General features: G+C 40.2%; 1 protein-coding gene and 1 pseudogene across 6 annotated transcripts in view; both read right to left on the reverse strand.

Annotated features, from left to right (window-relative positions):
- Nucleotides 1-18,928, reverse strand: part of HS6ST3 (heparan sulfate 6-O-sulfotransferase 3) — a 637,323-nt gene that overhangs the window by 220,262 nt on the left and 398,133 nt on the right. The gene's annotated exons all lie outside the window — the stretch shown is intronic.
- Nucleotides 6,450-8,179, reverse strand: LOC112826618 (T-complex protein 1 subunit epsilon pseudogene; annotated as a pseudogene).

Here is an 18,928-nt window from a genome sequence, read left to right on the forward strand (position 1 = left end):
GCCCTTAATTATCCAAGGGAGATTATATTGTTCATATCACAGCACATGACTTACTGATATCATTTGTATAGAATCATATATCACATTAGCACTTGGAAGAGGACCTTAATCAGTGTCTAAGACCTGTCACTCTAGAAATACCACCAAGAAAACCACATACAATGACTTGCTCAAGGTCAAAGGGCTGAAACTTGGATTTCCTGCTTCAGAAGAAATATTGATACTTCTTGAATTAGTTTAGCTAATTACTTGCCCTACTGACATCTTGCTTGTTGTTAGTTTCTCTGTTTGTTTAAATGAAAGGCTAAATATTCTATCTATTCTAAGAAAGTCTGGGAGAGGTTTGAAGGGCTCTTTGTTCAGGGATATAAAAACACTATTCCCATCAAGAATGGACTGGGAGAGGGGCCCCTGGGTGGCTCAGTCGTTAAGCGTCTGCCTTCGGCTCAGGTTGTGATCCCAGGATCTTGGGATCGAGCCCCGCATCGGGCTCCCTGCTCCGCGGGAAGCCTGCTTCTCCTTCTCCCACTCTCCCTGCTTGTGTTCCCTCTCTCGCTGTGTCTCTCTCTGTCAAATAAATAAAATCTTTAAAAAAAAAAAAAAAAAGAATGGACTGGGGGATATTGAGCAAGACAGAATTGAAAAATGACTCTAAGAGATTTTCGCTTTCAATCTCATCTGAATATCTATGAGCAAAGGGAGGTCCAGAGAGGCGCTATGGCTCCCTCCATGTCAACGCAGCTAGCTGATGGCAGGAACGGGACTAGAACCCCATATATCCAACTAGTAGGATTCTTTCCTTTGCATCTTGTCCTTGACTTGTGTTTTCAGGGTGAGGCTTCACTGTAACACTGAAAAGGAATTCTTCATTGAATAAGATAATCATATTAAATATAAATGCAAACACCACACTCCAAAATCTGATACAGATGATTTTTTTGATTATTCGGTGTTATATGATGTGTCTATTATTGCTCCTTGCAATTAGAATGGATAAACAACCATTGTTTTAGGATATTGTTCGTGTGTCTTTAATGCATCAGTTCGTCATGGGCAAACAGGAACCCAGACAGCATCAACAAATCACAGGCTTCAGAATTAAGAGTTGTGTCAAGCACTGGCTGAGCTTACTACACTAAAGCTTCATTGATTCAGACTATTTGGGAGGAATGGAGTACAAAATGGGGGCAAGTGCGTTGGTGAAAAAACAAAGTCTAAAATGAAATACTTTTGAAGAAATACAAATCAATTATTTCGAAGTAAGTAAAAGTAACTCACTTAAATACTGCCAAATATAAGTCCTGTGGGGCTTATTTTAATAACTGAATAACTCATCTGTAATTAGCAGATAAACTGTTTATATGCAAATGGCATCAGAAAGCATTTGAAAATGCTGTAGCACATTAAAAATGTGCCATTGAATCTTTTTTATTCCAAACCTCCCATGGAAAACTCTTCCCTACAGGGAGTAGAGAGGTAAAAATTAGACTATTTCTAGTTAAATTATCAAAAAGTCTCATGGTACTAATGCTGTTATTACTATAAGAAGTGATGAAGATAGTAAGAATAATTCATTTCTATTACTCATAGGGAGTCCACATGTATTTTCTAATTTGTACCCGAAGAGAGCTCTGTGCCCTGAGGGTACACAGCCGTGACAAGACTTGCCCAAGACCTCCAGGGTCTACATTTCTATGGCTTTCTGTGTACTCTGACCTCAGGGAGAAAGGTACTAAATCCACATTAGGTGCAGTTGAGGCTTCACTTCACTGGATTTCAGGGACTCTGATTGCCTTTCAGTGGGCTGTTTTCATTGTTTTGTGGATCAGTACCTGCGTTCACTACTTTAAATCCTTGTTGGTACGAGATGAGCATAAATATTCAAATTATCTTTTTCCTAAACACTGGGTTTAATTGATAAAGGAAACTAAGTCAACTATCCCTTAGTTACTGTAACAGCAGGGGAAAATGGTAGCTCCTTATCTACCATTAACATTACCAAGAGCTAAACCTATGGATAATCTCTTCTCAGGCAACAGCTACTGTGAGCCTCACTTTGGCAAGCATAGCAGAGACACCCAAAGAAAGAATCTTGGAGATTAATTTGTTAAATGAAGAAACACATGCAGGATAAGGAAAAAAAAATTTTTTGTGCTGTCAACTTATTACGAAAGAGGAAGCCAAAATAAACATGCACTTGTTCAACTGTAGAATCTTTCACCTTATCTTGTGTGTGTGCCAATATTATGTTTATGATTGGCCTACTCATGTTGATACAGATATGATCTTATGGCTCCGTTTGAAGTTTTTAGTAGTAAAATGTCACCTCTTAGCCTTTCTATATTGATGAGGGAGCAGAAGGCAAGCTGAGGGCAAAGCACAAGCTAACAACACCCTGCATCTCCCCATGTGTAACCTTCCGCAGGCACTTCTGGCTGCCCTAAAACCAAAGGAAGGGAAAAACAAACCGTTAGCTGATAAGAGATCACAGTCCTACAGGACAAGAGTCTCCCTCGGTTTACAAATGTCCTCGTGATTTATAAGGAAAGAGCATTCTTATCAATAGCCTAACTTCCAGAGACTCTGTAGACTCGATTTCCTGGAGCTCTAATATCAGCCATCACATTCCTAGTGATGTGGGAAACAAAGCCAGGAGGGAATGTAAATAAAATTAAATTTCTTTATCACCTGCCGCCCATTGATAAGTACAGTACTTAAGAGAGGGGAAGCGTAAGGTTCCTCCAGGAAGCTCCCAACTATCTAAACATTAATGCCTTGCTAGAGGGAAAAACAAACAACCTTATCTTGAGGAGAGCCCAGTCTTCAATATCTTGCATGTCCTCTTTAGCATATGAAAGTCCTTTTGGCACTCTCCCTTTGTCCTTACCGCCCACACCTCCCAAGTATATAATCAGCCATCCCTCACAACCCCAGTGCAGCAGCTCTGTCTGCCCACAGGTCCATGTCCCCTTGCTTTAATAAAACCACCTTTTTTGCACCAAGGATGTCTCAAGAATTCTTTCTTGGCCGTTGGCTCTGGGCCCCAACAACAACACTACAAAACCACATCATCTGTGATACCGACTGAGGTGTGTGTACATGTAGAACTGCCTTGTGACCACAGATTAGGATGACCAGATCCATTAATAGCTGATCAACACGGGAGAGGACCAACATGCCTACAGAGGAGGAAAGAGGCCTTGAGCTTTCCATAATGCTGTGAGTGGATTAAATGAGCCTTCCTGACATCACTCTCTCAGTCCTTTATCATCAAGATGTTTCAGCTTGATTTCTCACTATGTATATAGCCTCCACCCCAGTCCTCCTTAGCTACTTAACTCCTGGTTGCTTCAGCAACAGTTTGCTTACACTATTCCTTGGCAAATGATACTTCCTCATCTGTAAAGCCCCTTTCTCCTTTTTCTTCTCCACCGGTGGGAATCTACTAATTTTTAAAGACCCAGATTATACGTCACCTCCCAGAGAAGCCCTGAGTACATGTGCACTCCTCTGTATTCAAAAGTACACTGGTCAAACCATTATTATGACACTGACCATAATGTGCCGGAATTGCTTGATTAGCTACCTCTCACCCATTAGATGGCACATTCTTCATGGCTTGGGTTGTTGTGTTATTCCTTGTAACATTTCTGCTACTCTTTCGACACCTGCCCCTCACACTTAACCTTGCCGATATGCTTCCCAGTGTCTTGCACACTGATGGGCATAGAGTAGGTACTCTATAAATGCTAATTGACTGAACCAGAGTGAACGTGGCCAATAGATAATCAGGATCTAATGGGTAGCCAGATTTATGTGTCATGAAAACCCTTCTAAACATAATGCATTGACCCCCAAGTCTCAACTCCCTGACCTTTCATTTATGCTGCAAACCAGAGTGCATGGATCTTTGTTTACTTTTTTTTAATGGGCTGTCCACTTAGATTTCAGCCTCACATTAATCTGGGATATTAATTCCACCAGCACTTTTGATAGGAGCTATAATTTATACCACTGAAAAACCTGTCTGTGGGTTAATATTCAGAGGTGTAAAAGTACAAATGACATTAAACATTAACTAGGCAAAGAAGTATGAGTAAAGAGATTGTACTGTATAAAAACTGAGAGCAAAAATTAAGGCTAAAACATTTCACAATTAAAACAGGATGAAATGAACAAGTGTTACAGACAGTGCATTAATCAGAAAGGAAGTAAACCAAACCGGAGGCGTATTTATTGCTTAAAAAATATTCTCAACTCCCTAAAGTGCCTATAATTATTAATTATTTATAAACAACACTGGAAGTGTTGACACTGCAAATTCCTACAAAATGAAACATAAAATAATAATGCCTCAATTTTATACAATCTCTTCAAGTTAATGATACATTTGAAAAAGGATCTTGTGAAGTTTTAGGTGGGCAGGCATTGATGACCACTCAGAAATGGCATCTACTGAGTTAATAAGACCTCAGTATCCTCTCTCACTAAATATTCTCTTTTTGACACTAACACATATAGAGACAATATGAAGTGGTTGATCCAGCCCTGAGATATTTTCCTGACATGCCACCAACTTACTGAATGACCATGAGCAAGGACTGTATTTCCCTGGGCCTAAAGTTCTCAACTTAAATGAAAGGACTAGAACCGTTCATCTTTATTTCCTTTCAATGAACATTCAATCATCTCTATTTCTAAGGTTGATTGTTTTCCCTGCTCTTACTCCTCACTCAGAGGAAAAGGTTGGCGGTCTGATTAAAGCATATACAATTTTTTTTTAAGCATTTTTGGTTAGTTACAAAGTCAGTTTATTTAAAAATTGTATCCCTTTTGGTGTTTCTGGCCTCAAGTAATAGAAAGTCTAACCTCATGCAAGTATTACCTCATATAATAGGATATGCAGGGTGGGGATGGGCAAGTGAAAGGTATCATCAAGGACCCAGGTTCTGTCCATCTCTTGGCCCTGCCCTCCTGGGTGTCAGCCTGTTCTTCAGATTTGGAAAAAGATGGCTGTCTTGGTACAATGGCACAATGGAGAATACAAAGATTGGACTCATAACTTCCAGTCTGCTGGGATGATGTCATCATTTTCCTCCAAGCAAACAGCCAACAACTTAGCTAAGCATCTCCCCCTTTCTGTCACATTATTAAGGTAGTTTGGCAAGTAGCTACTGAATGCCTAGAAGTCCAGTATGATGCTAGGGACTGTTAGTCATAGAATGAAAAGAAGTGTAAAGGAAAATCCATTCTGTCTTTCATCGCGGAATCATGACTAATACAGAAAATCAAGTATATCTGTTTCAGAGCCTTAAATCAGGACAGAAACACTCTCCATGAGAGCTGAATCTCCAGATACAGTTAGACAGTATTGCCTCATTCTTACTGGTAGAACAGGACAAATTCCATACTTATAAATTCCATGCTTAAGGATGATTTTTTTTAAATGAATCCATTATTGTAGGCTACAGTGACCTTGTTCTTGAAGTAACTAAAGCTCAGCAATGCAGAATGCATTTCAGATTGCAGTGGATAAAAACCAAGGACTACCTGAGACATCTAGAATAAAATTTCAGCAAGATAAACATAGCATAATCCAAAACATAATCATAGTGGCTATAGTTAAAATATATCATATATCACATATGGTATGTACAATTCATTCCCAAACCCACTATTCTCAGATATGACCTGGTTTTGAAATGGTATTATATTAGAGTCTAAAAATGGAGTATGTGATGAAATAGTAATCATAATATCCAGGCATTTGAATGTAAAGATTCCCAGAGTCAAGTGGCAGTATTCGCTTTTTAAAAAACACCATAGTATGACTATATCACCGAAAATCTAATCAGGTCCTTATCTCATATTTCCAATGTGGTAGTAACACTCACATACATGCCTCCTGGAGCATATTACTGACAGTTTCTCTGTGCTGGAGACCTAGTAGCAGAATTCCTTCTGGGTCATAGGATATGCACATTTCTCATTTTCCTAAATGCTGCCAAATTATCTTCCAAAATGGCTGTACTAAATCCCACCAGCTGTATATGAGAGTTTTGTTTCACTGAACTCTCCATAAACACATGATATGATAAGACATTTTAATTTTTACCATTCTGGTGGGTGAGAAATGGCACTTTTTTTAATTCATTTGCACTTCCCAGATTCCCAATGAGATTAAACTTGAACACTTTCTCTTGTATGTTCCTTAGCCACAATAAGCCTTTCTCTTTGTAAAGGATGCCTATGTGCTCTGTTTGCTCATTTTTCTATTGGAATATTTTCTATTTCATATGACTTTCTAAGTTTTTTCATACATATGTTGGTTCTTGTGGGTTGATGCCTCTGTATCCCTTTACCCTCATTTTCTTTTTTTCCAGTTTTATTGAGGTACGGTAGAAAAATTAAAATTGTGTATATATTTAGGGAGTTCATTGTGATTTTTTTTTTCATCATGAGACATCCCTTTATTCGGTCACAGCAGTGGGTCTTACTACTACATTTTATTCTCAAGTTTTTCCTTATTCTTCAGATTCTCCAGGCTTCCGGATGTCATCAATCTTCAAAATCATTCTAACCATTTGTGTTGCAAGAGAGATCTGTTGCTTTTTGCCAATCAAAGTTTCTATGACATGCTGCTGCTTCATATCATTTGTACCCTTGTGCAAACAGTCAAATCCCCAGAGCGGGGTTCATCTCCTTTACTTGTCTGGCTCCGACTTCGGTCATAGTCTGGATGGGATTCATGCCGCTGTTTTCAGAAAGAGCCATGGGGGTGACCTCCAGCACACTGGCAAAAGCCCACAGGCGTACTGCTCCAAGGTCTGGCACTTGTCGGCCTCCTGGCTCACTGCCAGAGCACAAGCGATCTCAGTGGCACCTCCTCTGTACACCACACGGTTACCGCGGATGAGGTTCCGGATGACACACAGAGCATCGTGAAGGGATCGTTTCGCTTCCTCGATGATCATCTTATTTCCTCCTCTGATGAAAATGGTCACAGCCCTGGAGTTCTTACACTGCTCGATGACCAGTATTTTGTCCTTAGTGGTCCCAAAGGAGATCTCTTTTACAAGACCAGCAAAGCCCACCTTCTCAGAGGTAAGCTCTGAGAACCACAGTACGACCCGGCCTCCCGTCGCAATGGCAATCAGCTCTATTTCAGGTCCTCCTACCCAGCGAACCGCAGGCAGGTTATTCTGAAGAAGTAAATGGTTTGCTTCATCGTCGAAGCCCCACTGGCAAATAGCTAGGTTAGCTCCCGTTTCTTTAATTTGCTGAATCATCTCTTCGAACTTCTCCTTTTCGTATTTCTGAAGGGCTTTATAATCTTCATCAGAGGTCACGTCCAGCTTATGCTTGGTCTTTGGTTTTGGTGGTTCAAATGGACACATGAAGATTGCAATCTTAGCATTTTCTACTTGTTTTGGCATCTGTGGGTGACTGAAATCCTTGTCCACGATCACGCCCTTAATAAGTTTAGTGTCCTCCAGCCGTACGCCCACTTTGCCTTCCACCTTGATGAGCTCGAAGTCCACGTCTCTGCGCTGCATGTCCGCTACGGTGAGGACAGCATTCATGGCAATCTTGGCCATCTGCCGGTGACAGCTGTTAACCACTTTGAAGCCCAGCGTGGTCTTTGTGGTCTGAATCAGGGGCTCAGTGTCCTTTACGTCAACGAGGACACTATCGCTGATCTTGTCCAGGTGCTCGATAGCGATGCAGGCGGCCTGTTCATAGCTATCAGCGATCCTGATCGAGTGAATGCCGTGGTCCAGCAGCTGCTCAGCTTCCTCCAGCAGGGCGCCAGCCAGGACAACCACCCCCGTGGTCCCATCTCCAATTTCATTGTCCTGTGATTTGGACAGCTCCACCAACAGCTTGGCAATCTGGTGATCCACGTCCATCATATTTAGAATGGTGGCACCGTCATTTGTCACTGTCACATCACCATCCTTGTCCACCATCATTTTATCAAGTCCATTTGGTCCAAGTGATATTCTCATTGTATTTGCTACAGCCTTTGCCACCATGATATGAGACTTAAGAGCCTCAAGTCCCATAAGACGAGATTTTCAATCCTGATCCTTGATGATGAGGAAAGGGGGCCCATATTCATCAAAGGCGAGGGTCCCGACCGACGCCATGGTGCAGCAGCAGTGTTACTTTCCCCCAACCGGTGGAGACCGCCTCAATGTGATTTCTTAAAGGGGTACAATGTGATGACTTAATCTACCTATATATATTGTGAAATGATTTGCACAATCAAGTAAGTTCACACATCCAGTGCCTCACATAGAAATGGAGATATCTCTAAAAGATACTGATTTCATTTCCTTCGCCTATATACCCAAAAGTATTATTGAACCATATGGAAGTTTGAATTTGCATTTTTGAGAAACCTCCAAACTGTTTTCCAAAATGGCTGTGCCCATTTACATTCCCACCAACAGTATATAAGTGTTCCCAAAAGGAAACTCCACACCCTGACCAAGACTTGTTATCTCTTATCTTTTTGATAATAGCCACCCTAAGAAGTATAAGGTGATATCTCATTGTGGTTTTGATTTGCATTTCACTGATGATTAGTAATGCTGAGCAGCTTTTCATATACCTGTTGGCCATTTGTATGTCTTTTGGGGGGGAAAAATGTCTGTGAAGGTCCTATGAAGAACCAAGACCATTCTTTAGCCAGGTTACTTGAGTTTTGTTTTTTGGTTTTTGCTATTTATAGGAGTTCCTTACATATTTTGGATATTAAGCCTTTATCAGATACATGGTTTGTAGTTTCTCTCATTCTGTGGGTTGCCCTTTCATTCTGTTGATGATTTCCTTCACTGTGAAGAAGTTTTTCAGTTTGATGTAGTCCCATTTATCTATCTTTCCTTTTGTTGCTATAACCAAAAAAAAAAAAAAAAATCATTGCCAATGTCAAGGAGATTTTTCCCTGTCTTCTTCTAGTAGTTTTATGATTTCAGGTCTTAATTTACATCTGTACCTCATTTTGAGTTAATTTTTGTGTATAGCATGAGTCCAATTTCATTTTTTTGCATGAGTCTATCCAGTTTCCCCATTTTGAAGAAACTATTCTTTCCCCATTGTGTATCTTGTCACCACTGATAAAGATTAGTTGACCATTTATGTGTGGATTTATTTCTAGGCTTTCTATTCTTTTTCATTGGTCTATGTGTCTGATTTTACACTAATGCCTTACTGCTTTGATTACTGTAGTTGTGTAATAAAGAAATAAAAGGCATCCAAATCAAAAAGGAAGAAGTTAAACTCACATGATCAATCTTATACATAGAAAACCCTGAAGATTCTACCAAAAAAACTCTTAGAACTAATAAATTCAGCAGGTTGCAGGATACAAAACCAATATATGAAAATTAGTCCTGTGCCTATATACTAACAATGAGCTACCTGAAAAAGAAATTAAGAAAACAATTCCATTTACAATAGCAGCAAAAAGATAAAATACTTAGTAATAAATTTAACTGAGGAGGTGAAAGATCTGTACACTGAATACTATATGACACTGATGAAAGTAACTGAAGAAGACACAAATAAATGGAAAGATACCTTATGTTCATGGGTCAGAAGAATTAACACTGTTCAAATGTCCATATTACCCAAAGCAATCTACAGATTCAATAAAATTGCTACCACAATTCCAATGGCATTTCCCATTGAAATAGAAAAAACCACCCTAAAATTTGTATGGTACCACAAAAGACCCTGAATTGACAAAGCGATCTTGAGAAAGAAGAACCAAGCTGGAGGAACCACAATTCCTGCTTTCCTTTAGTCTCATTTAATAAGGGTTTTGGAATGAAAGAGGATGTAAATGTATGTGCCCAACTCACTATGTCAGCTAGAAGTCCTGAGCCCTCCATGATTAAGATCCTCTTCATGTATGAAGTGGGTCTGTCATACGTATGAACTTATGCCCTCTCATACATGCTAGTCTGCATATAGCTGCCCCAGGAATGTTGCCATGGCCTCTGACCTCGTCCCTCTAATATACCATCCACCATAGCACTTCTGATTTCTTCTCTTGCCAAAGAGGCAGGTGGGAAGAATGCTTTTATTCTGCAAATGCACATGGAAAATGAGCATTTTCCATGAATTTAGTATGAATTTTGTTATTACGAGTACTTTAAATAATTTGGATTTTTTTTGTTTGTTCTAGTCTTGATATGTTTGAGCACTATCCCAGAAGGCAATTGAGTATTTATTTCGGGTAATGAGGAATATCCTGCTTGTTTTAAAACTAGGGATGGGGATGAGGGAAGATTCAGTTTAATGAGACAGTCTATCATTTCTGTAAATTTAATTAAGAGCTCTTTATTCTAGATTTGCCCAGATCATTTCGTCGAGAAAAGATCTCCACATAAATTCTCATGACCTTGTGCTTTCTTCTTCTTTTATTTTCCTGTGTTTATTGCTATGGTTTTAAAGAGTCACTCCTAGTCAAAGAGGGAATTTCTTCTGGTTGTGTGACTAAATGATGCTTAAGCAGTATGCCAATGAGACATTCATTATGCAAGGTGCTATGGCAAAGCACCCAGTGATCTGTGAAGGAAACAGAACTTCATCTTTGGTATTTTAAAAGTACTTTCCAAGACAGATTATAGCAGTTCAACACAAAGGGGAAAAAAATAGTCTCAAGTAATTTTATAAGACAAAAGAATAGCAAGTATGTACTATCTTCACTTAAAAACACATAAGCTGCATGCCCTCTGAGTTTTTCCCCAAACAAAGAGTTCCTGAATAGGTAGAAGAAAAGTTCTACAAAATGCATCAGCCAGAAGTACTGTGCTAAATTGCCCAATTACTCATGCTCTCCAGAACACCTCAAAATGCAGTTCACACCACTGGCTGAACTCGTTAGTTCATTTTCAATGGCAAGGAACAACAAAGTAGTTTCTTTTTCCTATTTTTGGGTGGTGAAGAATGAGTAAGCTCATAAACTAGATACGTATCATTATCATTTATATCTGAAGAGGGCTATAGCCAATTCTGTTATTTCCTGTTTTCTGCAGGGCAACAAAGAGAGGCAGGAGAAAAGTCAAGACAGTGTTTGCACACAGGTTGACCATACTGATAGAGCACAGACCTCAGACTTGGGGCCAAAGCAGTGGGAGGGGATCGGGTGGAGAGGTGTGCATGAGAGGCTCTTTGGGCTCAATTCTCTTCCAAAAGCCCATCAACCCAGAAGGAGGCTGTATCATAAAGGAAGGTGATGAATTTTGGCATCAGGCATGCCTCCCCAAAACATGGATATTAGCAAGTCACACAACTTTATGAGAGAAGGGTATGATAATACATACTTCATAGGGACTCCATGAAGACTGACAGAGAGACACAATCCAGGGAATGGAGACAGTACAATACATTGTACTTAACAGGTGCACAATTAAGCTCCTTCGAATCCCTCCTTTCATGCTATGTGGCGGATCCTCATCATTAAATTGGGTGTCATGATCAAGCTAGGATGCTACACTAAAGAGCAGGGCACATTTTCCAAACCTTTGAGCAGCTCTATGTGGAGTGACTATTTCTGGGCTTCTCTGGAACAATCACAGGCCCCATCCCTGTATATCCACTAAAGCTTCTGCCACTAAGGCCTGTGGATTGTGACCAGCCTTCCCTTCCCTTTCTTATATGCTTTAAATTCTTCCTCTCAAATGTAACCTGAAATGTTTTTTCCCTACTGCTATGAGAATTCTTCAAGCATAAAAATACATATCTGAAGATGGGGCAGCTTCAAAAAAAAAATGTTTAAGACTAATGGGTGTTCATTCTAAAAGAGCAAGGATCAAAAAAAAATAATAACTTTCAAAGCAAAACAAATGCTGTTGCTCTGTCACCATCGAAGACACCTGGGGTTTGATTTCTTTTTAAGGTTTTTTTTCATTCCTCTGAAATAGACATAAGTGTGATAGGTTTCCCCATTTAATCAGGAACAGGTCTGAAACAATCCAGCCTTGCCTGAGCCACTGTCAGACCTATGTCATGGGATCCTTCTTATTAAAATTCTGTATGAGATGACTAGAAGTTTGATTTATTAGAAAAATTAAATCGAGGTCAAAAGAAAATATTTTACTGGTTGAACTGCTAACTTGCTTTCCATCCTGAGACTCTTTTGCTGTTTCTTCTGGTTGACTCCATTGTTCCGTCTAGCCCTACTTCCAGGAACCAGCTCTGCTTTCTCTTAACCAGACCTTGGAAACCTGAGAGTTTCTATCTGGATCCCTGATCTCAGTGTTTGCTGCTTTCTCTCTCTGCTTCCCTAGCCTTTGGTGAACCACAAACAAGGCTCCTCTTGCACCCTGACCTCTGCCCCACCACCACCTGCCGCAAGGAGCGCCCCCGGTTCCTTGCGTCTGGGTGGAAGATGCTCATTCCAGTCACACAGTTCCTCTGCCTGGTGCATAGACACAGTGAAACACAGCTGTTTCACACATCTTATTTCTCACAAGGTAACTGTCGTGCTCAGAGGTGATTAGGTAACACGTCCAATGCAGGGTCACTAGTAGATTAAATGCATGTCTTCGAACCCAAACCAGCACATTCAGAAGCCCACACTCAAACCCCCCACACCAACACTTTCTACAATAAATAATGTGTCCGCCCTTCGTTTAAGAGGTTAGATAAGCTTCAGGGTTGTTTCCGATGAACTATAAGCTTGTGGAGGGCCTGGCTGAAACTCTCCTAGATCTCAACTCGGGAATAAGCACAAAGGAATTTTGAAAACATGCTTTTTGATTAGGATGATAATAATTAAAAATAAAATGGTATGAATGATCATAGGGAATACTGATTGGAGCAATTTAATAAAAGCCCATCACCACTCCTCTAAAGATACATTTTAGCATCTCAGTGATTTAACAGAAGATTGCTATATTGCAATACCCAGTTGCACAAAACCTATTCTTAACCATGATCATTATAATCTCGTGCTTTATTAAACATCTGAAAGGAATGGCATAATGGTCCTTCAAGGACAGCTCCATTAGGGGAAAAAAAATAGAATAATCTACAGTATAATGTGTTTAAGATGCTTTTTAAAATAGTGTTGTCATTAAGGTGATCAGCACCTGGGTTATTCTCATTGAAACAAGCCTGAGGTCTGCTGATTAAAGAGGCAGCTACACCCCCTTTTCCTGACCCATTAAGTGAACCAAAGATATAATCTACACATGTCTTCCTCTGGTCTAGTTTCATTAGGATGGAAATCTTCAAAAACCAGTTAGTTATCAGTGCAATAAATAGGTTGTGAAATAAAGGAGTGGAATGACACATAGTTTTATTGACCAATAAAATTTAATTCGCTATATATATTCTCACTTAGAACTTGGTCAAAATGACCCCAAAATTCAGTTTGATGCTAACAGAGCTGCCTCCTAAAGTCAGAACACAGTTTTTGAAAAGCACAAGCCCACCATTCCTCATTTTTGCCTGGCCAAAATTTTATCAGGCATTCCTAACGCATCTTGCTTGACAGTTAATTAATATTCCCCAATCTGCATCTAAGATTACATGTGGAACCCTACTGGTCTGGAAAACAAATAATCAGATTAATAAAACTTACATTTATATTGTGATATAAAATCTACAGGTGATTTTAATGTCTGTTTCCATTTTTAAACTCTCACCTCAACGATACTATGATTCCTGTTTTTCAGATGCCGAAAATGAGGACCAAAAAGAGTACCCCGACTTGACTTGCCTGAGATGACAGAGAGCATAAATAGCTTTAAAAAAAAAAAAAGAAAAGAAAAGAAAAAAAGAATTCCAAGCCAGAACTTGGAACTGGTTCCAGGCTTTTTTGTACTAGGGCTATCTTTTTTTTTTTTTAAGTTAAAATTTTCCCCTTACCTGGCACTCACCATACTGCCCCAATTCTCCAGAACATTATTACCCGCTTTGTAAATGAATCTGTAAATGGTTTGTGAAAAATGAACCTCTTACGCACAGCAGGCAGCAGGCGGCGATAACTGTTATCTCCCTGCTGTGAGACTTAAGGCGAGTTAGTAAATCTCTCTGAAACTTCCCTTTCTCTTCTTAATATCGAAATAATAACATGCTTGCCTATTGAGAAAGCAATAAAAGAGTGCGTCGGAGGACCTCTCGCAGACCTTGGCACACAGTGAGCTCTCAAAGTGACCTATTTACTATGCATCTCAGTCAGAGTATTGTCAGAACCTCCATGACAATTAGAGTTGTGGATGTAGTCTTTCTTTTCAAAGACGGGATTGTTGGAGGTACGGTCAGGAGAGAATGGACTTGATGGCATGCTCATCTATAAAACAGGAAACAAGAGCATTGGAAAGAGAGAGGAAAAGAGACAAAGCGAAAGGCTGAGGGAAATCAGAAAGGGATTTCAAGGAAACTAATGATGCCTACGCATATATAGGTATCAGCTTGTGGACGATGACTGTATGGCCCAAAGCAGAGAGAACATGTATGTAGTTATTAATCCTCCCGCTAACCCTATGAGATAGCTATTGTTGTTACTGTCCCCATTTTACAGAAGAGAAAATTGAGGGACAGAAACGTTAAGTATCTTATCGAAGGTCACACAGCCAGTAGGTGACAGAGCTGAGATTCAAATCCTGGCTGTCTGACTCCAGGGTCTGCGCCCTTCCTCTGTGCTTTTGTATTCCTAGTCAGAGCTGGTGGTCAAAGGCAGCCGAGAGGTAGAGTGGGCACTGAACATACTGAATTACTCAACAAAAGGACATGTGTGTTGAGGGTAAACACCACCCGAGCGTGCTGTGGTGTGGACATACCAGCTCAGCGTATCAGTTCGCTAAGAGCTGGGGATGGTAAGAACACAACGTAGACACGGCTCTTCGCTCATCTCCCAAGATGGTTGAGGGATCACTTACGGTGGGTGATGGTGGTTGAAAGACACTAAGTTCTCCCAGCCATCTTTTCCACACATCGGGCTTATGAGGACTGCCCTTTCACTGCAAGTTCAGAGAGGTTCTGGGAGAGCTGGCTGCAGAGTTTGCTGGGCTTCCATTTCAGTGTGGCATCATTTAAGGTTTTCCTTATGCTAGTCCCTGCCCCCCTTACTCATGAGCAATGCCACTTCAGCTTGTTCATCAGCGGCTGCCTTTCCCACACAGTCCCTAACAGCCGAAGCCCTTCAGTACGAGCTCTGCAGTTGGAACCTACTCAGAACGGGCTGCACCACGGCTGGCCATATGACCTTCAACCTCCCTGAGTACATCTGCATCTACAGAAACTGGTACAAGAGGATCTACCTCCCAGGGCAGGTGCAGAGGTATGATGAGATTATACCTGTGAAAATAATCTGGTATTATATAAACATTCATTGAATCTGGACTTTAGGAGAAAATATGACTTATGAATGGCCGGACTGACTGTTTCTAGACCCTCATTGTTGGTGAATCCATCTCAAGTTTAAAGATGACCTATAAATCACCTGGATGAAGTAGTTTAAGAAATTGGACATGACATCAGATATAACGCTATCTCGTCTCAGCATACCCAATGATGGAACTGAGCCGTAGCTGCTGCTGCCGACAAAAATGAGTGCCTTCAAAATATCCTGAGCCATTATTATATACCATTAATGTCACTTTTAGCGTTGGAAACTGCTTTACTGTCATTTTTATGAGGAATGACTCAACTGTGCCTGGGATGTAGTTACCATTGTTCACTGTTCTCATAGAAGTGGATGGTTTGGCCATGAGAGACTCTTAACTATAGGAAACAAACTGAGGGTTGTTGGAGGGGAGGGGGGTGGGGGGGATGGGGTAACTGGGTGATGGGCATTAAGGAGGGCACATGATGTGATGAGCACTGGGGGTTATACGTAACTGACGAATTACTGAACTGTACATCTGAAACTAATGATGTACTATATGTTGGCTAGTTGAATTTAAATAAAAAAAAAAAAGTGGATGGTGTGGAAAAATACAAGGGTGTTGGTATCAGAATTAGGATGAAAACTGCTTTACCTGTATTGCTTATAGTCAAATCAAGCCTCATCAACCAGGATTAAAATACAGTCGTATTTTCAAAGCAAATCATTTTCTCAGTTAGCCCAAAAGTACACCGAAGCAGGATTTTTTTTTTTTAATGGTCAAAGAGTAATTCCAATTGACAAATTTAGGGATAATGAGTTCTGGCCAAATCTGAGGGTGATTCTGGAGAACCAAAGATGCCCATTTAGATATCAATTTCTAGGAATGGATTCATTAGAATGAGGGTAAAGCCTAAAAAATATATTGCTTATTCTGGAAAGGAACTTTATTTTAAAGTTAAGGAAATGGGAGCCACAACTCACACTACCTAGCTACATGCCTAGTTAGTACAAAAACTAGCAATAAATTCAAAGTCTCTTTCCCCCAAGTCCAGTTTTTTTTTTTTTTAAGCATTATAAATATAGGGGCATGAAAGCCTAAGGCAGTCCAATTATTTTATGAGCAACCCAGCCCCTCCTACCCTCATACTAGGGAAAACCCAGGTGTACCTCTCTCCAAATGTCAGAATAGCCTAGGAAAGGCACATGGCCAGTAGTGGGTTGACCAAAAATTCATTTCCATTATACTAAGAATGGTTTAGATTCAAAGGGCAAAAGCATAGAGCCATCTCACCCTTTAGACCCTTCTGAAATTTGCCATTTCTCCTTAATTCACACACACGGAGACCAACATCTAATAATATATGGTGCTAACTTAAGGTGGCTGAGATCCTGGGAAAATAAATTGTTTGATGCAATTTTCCCACTAAAAAATCTAGAATTTATTGTCTCTGTCTGGCATTTATTGTCATTGACATCTGTGAAGATTTTCAGACAAGAATGTATTGTCTCCCACATCTCACTCCAGTTCAGTGCACTGTATTCCATTCAGGACTTTTTTTTTTAAATAAAGAACCATCTGTTTAAAGTGACTTTATTAATTCCTTTTGCTGTATTTTTTGACATGTCTACAAATTACAGATCATAAATTTTCTAATAACAAATTGTTCACGGAGATCTAGGCAGAACCTAACGTGAGAATCTAAATATAGAAGTGGTATTTACATATGTACCCAAGTAATTTGTACAGAATGGAAGCCATGTTTGCTAACACCAAGATCACGGGTAGAGAAGCTCTGATAACATAATACAATGCCCCTGTAGAGTTTCCAATAGGTCTAGTGAACTCTGCGTTAAGGCTATGATTTTACTCTCACCTATAATCTCTATCTTATTTCATTGTTTTCTTTAAAAATATCATATTTGACTCCAACCTAAGGCATATGTTTTCTGGAAAGTTTTCACTCAGCCCATTTTTTCTTCATGAACCATTTGACCACTGGCCCTGTTTCCACTGGTATTCAAAAGAGTAGAAGAAAAAAAAAAGGAACCGAAGGAGAATTAAGTCTAATACTCTTCATTCACAAATATCCACAGAGCATCTCACTTTATTCTGCAGATTGTAACATTTTTCAACCACTGCACTCCATGAAATCGCAAGGGCCTTTTCCTAGCTGTGACGGAAAGTGCCTCAGGGATGTTGGGACGGTGATGCAGGATTATGCCCTGGAGGAGGGTGTGGGCTGCTGAAGGGGGGGGGGGGGGCTCTGTGCCCAGAAGCTGATGAAATGGGCTTTACTGCCATCTTTTAGCTTCCTTCCTTGACCAGAGGCCCACATATAAGGAGATTGTGCCCAGACTCCAGCAGAGAACCCAAATAGAACGTTACTTGTACAGTGAAGACTGGCTTTGTTAGAGCAAAGACAGGGGATTTCTATTAGCTATTTTTCAACTGCTCCCATACTAAAAATGGATATTAATGGATATATGTACTTGTTTGGCTATGATACTTCTTACTCATCTGTTGACTTTTACTGTTCTATCTATATCCCACTGTCGTTAATTTATCCAAACATGTTTAAGTCATAAATACATATATTTTAGGGAGAGCAAGATATGACACCTTCTCCATGAAGCTGTCATCTCTTGGTCTGGTGACACTTATACTTACTGTTTCTCATCTATTCTGAATGGTCCTTTCTCTGTTTCTTTCTTTTGTTCCTCATTTTTCTTCCGTCCCTTAAATGAAGATGAACCCTGAGGTTCTGACCTCTCTTCTGTTTTAATCCCTAACATATTTCCTGAGCTGTGGCACCATACTCTAATTACCCCAACATGTTGATATCCATTTCCAGCTAGCTGCCTAATCAACCTATTTGTATTACTGTCATCAGCATTCATTACCTAGCCTCGGCACGTAAGCACACGCACCCACACACATGTGCGTGCACGCACCCACACACAAACGCAAAGGGCCAACTCCTTTTTCTAATTTCCCTAATGCTATTCATTGTGCCAATATTCTCTGAGTCGATCAAATTCAAATCCATAGCTGCCTTTGATTCTTTTCTCTCTGTCACCAAACTGTTACCATCATGGGTACTTTATGATTGTGTCACAAATGCATATGCTTTGTGACATGGCCTTTTAAGTCTCCAGTTAATTCAGTCTGGGTAAAACTAAGCACCTCCTTGATTTCTATTAATCTTATGCATAAAATATTCAGTAAGGCTCTGGAACTACCACACAAAGCTTCAGTGTCATTTAGTAGAATGAATCTGACACGTACCAAAATGTAGGCATGCCTTTCCATGCTCACCTTTTGTTTCTTTGTTGTCCTAAATACCAACAAGCCTAAAACATGCTTTCCTGTCTGTACCCCTGCTCTTTCCTCAGTCTTACCTCCTTCATCTACACTTACTGGGAACATTCCCGGGAAGCCCTTTTTCTGCCCCTGACTACTGTGGCATTCTAGACCACTCATAATGCATCTGTGATACAGAACCCTGACTTGTCTTCATCTGTACCACTGTCGTACCTCTCCACCACAGTGTCAGCATCTTGAGATGGAAATCATGCCTT

This window comes from Callorhinus ursinus, unplaced genomic scaffold (genome assembly GCF_003265705.2).
Source record: "Callorhinus ursinus isolate GAN/ISIS: 27379988/994484 unplaced genomic scaffold, GSC_fseal_2.0 scaffold7, whole genome shotgun sequence".
Classification (NCBI taxonomy): Eukaryota; Metazoa; Chordata; class Mammalia; order Carnivora; family Otariidae; genus Callorhinus; species Callorhinus ursinus.